Source organism: Myotis lucifugus, unplaced genomic scaffold, assembly GCF_000147115.1.
Source record: "Myotis lucifugus unplaced genomic scaffold, Myoluc2.0 scaffold_288, whole genome shotgun sequence".
Lineage (NCBI taxonomy): Eukaryota > Metazoa > Chordata > Mammalia > Chiroptera > Vespertilionidae > Myotis > Myotis lucifugus.
The window spans coordinates 228,949-236,150 of NW_005871336.1; the positions used below are offsets into that span (position 1 = coordinate 228,949).

Genomic DNA, 7,202 nt, shown 5'->3' on the forward strand with positions numbered 1-7,202 from the left:
TTAAAACAACAGAAGCTCTAATTCTCTGGGGAGCCTTAGAATCATCCCTTGGCTTCTCGATAGTGTTTCCAGTCCCGAGTGGGGGGTGGAGAGGGATGATCCCGTCGTGGAGGGAGAGGGGTAGGGGGAGGGGGTGTGTGGTCTTGTGTGAGGGAAGCGCAGCACCGGCCTCCCAGACCTGTGGCATCCTCCCAGGCTTTTCAAGTTCAAGAGTTGGATTTCCTGAAATTGTTGAACTGGATGTAAGTGCAGGCGCCCCCTTCCCCCTTCTGCCCGCCTCCCCGGCAGCGCGAGAGTGGCTGCTGGGGAGGAGTGGGATGGAGGGAGGGTGGGGGACCCTCGGAGAAAAACTGAAGGGATGAACCCTGAACAGGAAAAGTGGGAGGAGGAGGGGGGTGGAGAGGAGGAGGTGGAGGAGGAGGAGGAGGAGGAGGAGGAGGAGGCTGAGGCTGTAAGATGAGAGAGGAGGGAAACGTGTCACCAGCCCGGCTGTGGGAGCTCCGCAGCCGCCTGGTTTGTTGACTCGCGCTGGAGAGGACTGGAGGCTGGACGGGACCCCGCGGAGGGCAGAGCTGGGAGGGGACGGAGGAAGGAGAGCTGGGCAGAGCGCGGCGGGGAGAGCCCCCCCAAATCCCTCATTTCTCTCGGGTGAGAAAACGTTCTCGGGAAGACAGGAAACTTTTTCCTAGGCGCGGCGCGCGGCGTCCGGGGAGGCGGCGAGCTGCGGGTGTGCGCGACTCGGAGTGACTCACTCCGGGGACCCCGAGGGCGCGCGTGGGGAAGTCTCCCGAGGGGCCGGAGTCCTCGGCTCCGGAGTGGCACGGGATTGAGAACAAAATTTCCGGGCACAATCGGGTGGGGCACAGGGAAAGGGGACTTGGGGAAAGTGTCACATTTGGGGTCAACCGGCTGGGGATCCTCCAATCAGACGCTGCCGGCGGGCGTAGAGGATCGGACTGGAGACCCCCCCACCCCCACCTCGTGGGGCTGGGAGAAGGCGCGCCCCGCGTCCGCGATTGGGGTGGGCGAGGCACCCATGTGGGCTTGGGGTGGGGGATGCCGCCGATCGTGGGACCCGGGCTGAGCCCAGAGATCGAAAAAGAAAGTTCGCTGGTCTCTCTCACCCTCCGTAGGCCGGTGGGGCAGATCGCTGCCGTTCTCGGGCGCGGGCGACTCTGCGCCCCCAACAGCCCATCTTTTCCTGCCGCCCCCTTTTTCCGGAGGGAGGCGTGGGAGGGGAGGGCCGGGAGCGCCGCGCTTTGTCCCGCGCGCGGCTGGACCTGCGCGGACTGGGGGCCGGGCGCAGCCCGCGGGACGCCCGGCTGGGGCTGGCGGTTCTCGGCGCCAGCGGGCGTCCCCTTTCGCTTCATCTTTCCCGCCAGCCCTCCATTCGGCTAGGCTTTCCCCTGCGCGCCTACTGTGCGTGCGCCGTGTGCTCACTGCGCACAGGGGGCGCTCTGGAGCCCCCGCCCGAGCGCTCGGACCCTCCCTTCCTAGCCCTCTTCCCAGCCTCTGCCGCCCCGGGTCGGATCCGGCTGTGTACTCGCCGACGGTGCTTCAGGAATCGCCTCTGGGGTGCCTCCCTGGTCGGCAGTAGGGTTTTCCCCTCTTCTACCCGGTCCCTGCCCTCGGTCACACGCCGCCGCCTCTGCCCCCGCGGTGGCGGGAACCCGCGTTCCGTGCGTCAGCAGAAAAGCGGTGTTTATAGAGACCACGGCGGCCCCGCCGTGCGCACGGTTTCAATGACTGCGATGCGCTCGCTAGACCGACGGCTCGGCTCCCGCAGCACGTCGCTTGCAAGACCCGCACGGACAAAGCTCTAGGCCGGAGTCTCCAGGCGCCCTTGCTGGGGCGCAGTTCTGGGCCAGAGGGACGGGCACATTCAAATGACCTGTGCAAAGGACCAAAGCAGTCAAGGACGCTAAAGCTCCAGTGACCTCCCACCTCTGCCCTCCACTCGCACCAAAGGGTGCTCACTGATCAAGCTCGGGAGCCTGCCCCTTTTGCACCCCCCCCTTGGTGACTCCGACCACCCTGCTTTGCAGACTTGACATTTCGTTGGCCTACATGCAGCAAAATGTCACGGTGCAGGGCTCTGGTACACTGTTCTGGGCTGGAAAGCTCTGTTATTGACAACAGGCAGCGGCAAGTGAGTCGGGAGGGGAAACGGAGCTTGCAGAAACGAATTTAGCCACATTTTAAATTTAGCTCGCGGTGAGGTTCCTAGTGCGACGGAGAATGGGGCGGCTAGCCTGGCTGGCCTGCCGTCTCTGCTTGCAGGATTGAGCCCCAGAACCTGACCTGGGGTGCTGCGCAGAGCCTAGGAGGTATGCCGCAGATAAAGGAAACAATGTTTGGTCCATTCACAAGTTGTCGTCCGGTTTTCCAACCCCCACCACAGACTGTCCTTTCAGTAATTCAGTGAAGCTTCTAACAGCCAGAAGCATTAATGGTGTAAAAAAGAAAGGCATTCGAGAGAAGTTTGTCCAGTTGGCTTATTTCTCAAGGCCTCAGTTCAGACGAGCTTGTTTCTGAATGAGACCTCATTTGTTTCAGATCCAGAGGGTTATGGGCGTATATCTCAATGGGTAAGAGTTCGATAATAATAGTCTGTATTTAAACATTACAAAAATGTTCCCTATTTTAAAATTGTTCAACGTCACACACACAGGAGGTGGAGTTGAGAATGGATTCCTGATTGACTATGCCAGGCTTACAGTGCCAGCCTGTACTGGAGCTGTCTCTCCATTCAGTTCCTCAGCTGTTGATTAGAGTATAGTTGATTAACCCCTTAGCTTGCTTCCTTCCTTCCTTCCTTCCTTCCTTCCTTCCTTCCTTCCTCATAATACACAGAATGGCTCAATTATTAAAAAAAAAAAATACGCCCTGGTTGGTGTCATCCCATGCCCTGAAAGGTTGCTGGTTTGATTTCTGGTCAGGGCACATGCCTGGGGCTGGAGCCCTGGTGGGGGGTGTGCAGGAGGCATCTGGATGTTTTTATCTCACATTGATGTTTCTTTCTCTCTCTCTCTCTCTCTCTCTCTCTCTCTCTCTCTCTCCCTCTCCCTCTCCCTTCCTCTCTCTAAAATCAATAAAAACATATTTAAAAAGAAAAAATCCTAATTTTATCTTTAGAACCCTGTTACACTGCTATGTGAAAACTTCATGCTGGCAATCCAGACCTATAGGTCATAATATTTTTTGTTCATTGATGATCTATATGCAATTTTTAAACAATTTATCAATAGAAAATTGAGTTTAGTAAGTACTTCGTGGCTTTCTTAATTATTTCTCTACCCTAAGGGTTTGTATGCATGTATATATTTCCCTGTGTACTGCCCTTGTGAAAGGTAAAATGTACCAAAATCTTGATTGAGTTGCAGCCTTTTTTCTTTTAATCTTTTTGCAGAGCTAGATCAATACAGGATTGATTGGAGAAATAGAGTTCGAGTCCCTCTGAAAGTCCCCTACTGTGTTTAACATCCGTCATTAAAAGGTTGTTCTCTGAGTTGCCTCTACATGCAGAATGTAAATGCTTGTTAAAAGCAAAGCTTACAGAAACAACCAGTGTGAAGTAATATCTCAGTTGCTGAAATTTGGGAATCAAACATTTTATGGGGTTTTATGGGGGATGGGGTTAGGAATTTGGCAACAGAGAGAACGGTGACCGGTTAAGCAGAAGGCACGGTTTTACAAGGGGAGATTCCACTTTGGTGCCTGTAAGGAAGATGGGAGCGTGGATAGTGCAAGGTGATGATGGGGCATTAGAGGCGAACTTGAGTCAATTTACGTGTTTGTTAAGGTTTGCTAAGGTTTGCTAAGGTTTGCTTTGATCCAGTTAAACGAGCTAACTTATGTATTGGGCAAATACTGTGAGCCAGGTACAGCCGCGGTTATGTTATTTGAGCCACCCAACAACCTGAGCAGATAGATATTCTATTCTCTGCGTTCAGATGTGAAAACGGAGGTGTAAAGAGGTTCATAAGTTAATGTCACACAGCCGTTAACCTAAGCTCCTTGTTCTTCCCAGGACATTTTGACATCTAACCTGGACGGGCTTCCATGAAGAACCCAGGGTCCCAAGTACTCAGGAAGGGCCTAGTGGTTCACGTGGAAGTTTCTGGATCGGAAGTCAGGACCAGAGCAGTGCAGGAGCTCTGAAATGAGGGGACAGGAGGTGGGTGGACAGCGGGGGAACTGAAGGGACGGTCAGGATAATGCTGACAGTAGTTACTCCACGGAAGAAGGAGAGAGGCCCTGTAGGAAGTGTGACTATAGAGTTACTAGCACTGATCTGGCAGGGGATGGCTGTCACGTTGCAGAGCAGGACCGGGCGACTGGCATGCCAGGCGAGGCGCCCAGAGGGGAAGACGGTGGTGGTGTGGGGGGAAGTCCCCTTGACCTCCTTTGGCATAAAAATGAGGGAGCCCCATGAGACCTGCTTTCATTTTCATTGGACTTGGCCCTTTAACATTTGCCCAATCACTCTCTTTCAATATTCTTTTCTTATGCTTTGCCAGTTTATGGCCTTTGTAGGTCAATTCTTGCATTTTATTGAGAGGGAGGGAGGGAGAGAGAGAGAAAAAAAGCAAAGATTACTGATTACCAAAATTGGATTAAGTTCTGTCTGGCAGGGTTTAAAGAAATAGTGTTTACCCTCTAATTACCATCAACTAGGAATTTAAACGGTCTATTAAATTTGACTTATTTTTTTAAAACTCTCGATTGTTCCAGCTCTAACGTGTTCTGGGATTTGGGAGGCTTTTGCTATTCTTCAAATGTATAGAGGAAATTCGCTGCCTCTCCCCGCCTCCCCATACACACACACACCGCTTTTTAAACATATTATATATCTGTAGCAGGATAGTACATATTATATATACTGGCTTCATTAAAAAGCAGAAGCTTACCCAGCCAGCATGGCTCAGTGGTGGAGCATCGACCTATGAACCAGGAGGTCACGGTTCAATTCCAGGTCAGGGCACATGCCCCGGTTGTGGCTTGATTCCCAGTGTGGGGTGTGCAGGAGGCAGCTGATCAATGATTCTCTCTCATCATTGACGTTTCTATCTCTCTCCCTTCCTCTCTGAAATCAATATGAATATATATTTTTTAAAAAGCAAGAAGCTCACAGCCAGGTGCAGCCAGCTCTGCCAGCCTCTGGAGAGCAAACTGTTCACCAAGTTCTTGGTCAGAAATTTAAGGACGCCTGAGTGATGCCTTTTGGATAGAGTGTGGCTTGTTCATCGCCCCCCAATCCTCCCCTCCCCCCGTAGTAAAAGGTTAGGCCTAGAATGAAAACCAACCACCTTTACTGTGTGTTTGAGCTTTGGAAAAAAGGTATGAGTATTCCTTATCAAAGTGGGTGGTGTGTGGGCATGGGACTTGGCTGAGGCAAGTTGAGGCATCAAGGGTGTAAGCCTGACCCTGAGGGAATGCCTCGCTGGCCTGACCCTGTTCTCCAGGGCCTCATGTGCTCATGGGTCAACTGTGCCTTGAAGGGTTTGGGGAGCTACGCAACTCACCGAAAGATCTCTCTCCCTCTTTTTTAAAGTAGGTTTTTATTGATTTTCAGAGAGAGAGGAAAGGAGAGATGGAGTGAGAGAAACATCGATAAGAGAGAAACATCTATTGGCTGCCTCCTGTGCGCTCCCTATTGAACCCGAAACTGGGGCGTGTGCCCTGACCTGTAATTGGCAACCTCTTGGTGCATGGGATGACGCTCAACCAACTGAGCCACAGCAGCCAAGACTCTCTCTCCCGCTTTAAAAAAAATGTGTTCATTGTTTTACTTATTATTCGCTCACTGGTTGATACTTGTGTGTGCCCTGACTGGGGAACAAACCCGCAACCTTGGTGTATCTGGACAACGATCTAACCAACTGAGCTCCCAGGACAGTTCTCTCTCTCTCTCTTGAACATGGCCTATGGGAAAACCTGGTCAACATCTACCCCGTTCCTGCCCAAACTGCCTAGCGTAATTATTTGTGCAGTTTATTTTGTGTAGAATCATAGGTTACATAAAAGCATCTGTTTACTTCTCCAGGCTTTCATCTCTTTCCCTCTCCTCAATTCAGAGGTGTAGATTTCTGTCATGTACCCTCCAGTTTGTTGGTTCTTTTTGACACAGGTCGGGTTCTGTTTTTCTTTTTTTAATAATTTATTGCTTTTTAGAGAGAGAGAGGAAGGGAAGAGGGAGAGAAAGAGAGGAGAAACATGGATGTAAGAGCGTAGTGACATCCGTCAGCTGCCTTATGCATGCCCCCTACCAGGGATCGAGCCTGCAACCTGGGCATGTGCCCTGACTTGGAATCAATCCCACAACCTTTCAGTGCATGGGACTACACCCAACTGATGAGGTACACCGGCCAAGGCCAGATTCCGAGTTTTGTTGAAGGCCTCTGTGTCAGCAGTTCGATCTCAAGCAAAGACTAGGGTTAAGGGAGCACTTGGGCTCCCTGGCCATTCAGGAGCTAGACTAGGTGTCCGCTTAAGCCGAGCCTGGGAGAATACCCGAGCAAACTTGTTTTTTGCCTTTTTCCCAAGGACTGGGGCAGAAATCCAGCAAGGGCTGGGATGTGAGTCTGCATTATTCTGCACTAAGCTGCCTGCCACCCTGCCACAACCTGCTCATGACCTCAGCTGCGTAAATCCTCCGGGGAAAGCCTTTTACACTTGCTGCTTCATTCTGAACCCGGCTCTGGAACTGGTTTGGGACCACTCCCCAGTTGTCTCCGGGGGAGGCCACGTCAGCCGCTGCCGTCACTTTGGAGAACTCTGCTGCGGCCTGCTGGCCGCTGGCCGCTGGGGCCCACCGCCGTGGGAGCCGCGTGGCCACTTTCATTGTAAACATCTGGGGTCAGAATTAGCGGGCAAACATGGTAATCCTTTGTGGTATTCGGAGATAATGAAAAATATCATTGACTGACAGGACAAGCAGTTCCTTCTAAGTTTCCCAAAAGCTCTCAAACCACCCAAATGTCCTTTGCAGTCCCCATGGGCCACACTCTCCCACAGAACTGGACGAGGCAATGGAGGCCTCACCTTAACTGCCCATCAATCACAGCCCTTGGTGTGTCCAGCTGCATGTATAACATGGCTTTGGAGTGTTTCCTGTGAGCTTCGGAGCCCCTGGGGCACGGGAGCCCATACTCCCTTCTCTATTTGCCCCAAACGGCTTCCTCTCCTCAGATCCTGGCACC

General features: G+C 52.4%; 1 protein-coding gene across 1 annotated transcript in view; it reads left to right on the forward strand.

Moving 5' to 3' along the window:
* Positions 1-467: 467 nt before the first annotated feature.
* Positions 468-7,202, forward strand: part of PRR5L (proline rich 5 like) — a 68,825-nt gene continuing 62,090 nt past the window's right edge. Inside the window, exon 1 of the mRNA XM_014465338.2 lies at positions 468-648. The gene's annotated coding sequence lies outside the window, so the exon portion shown is untranslated. The remainder of the gene's footprint in view (positions 649-7,202) is intronic.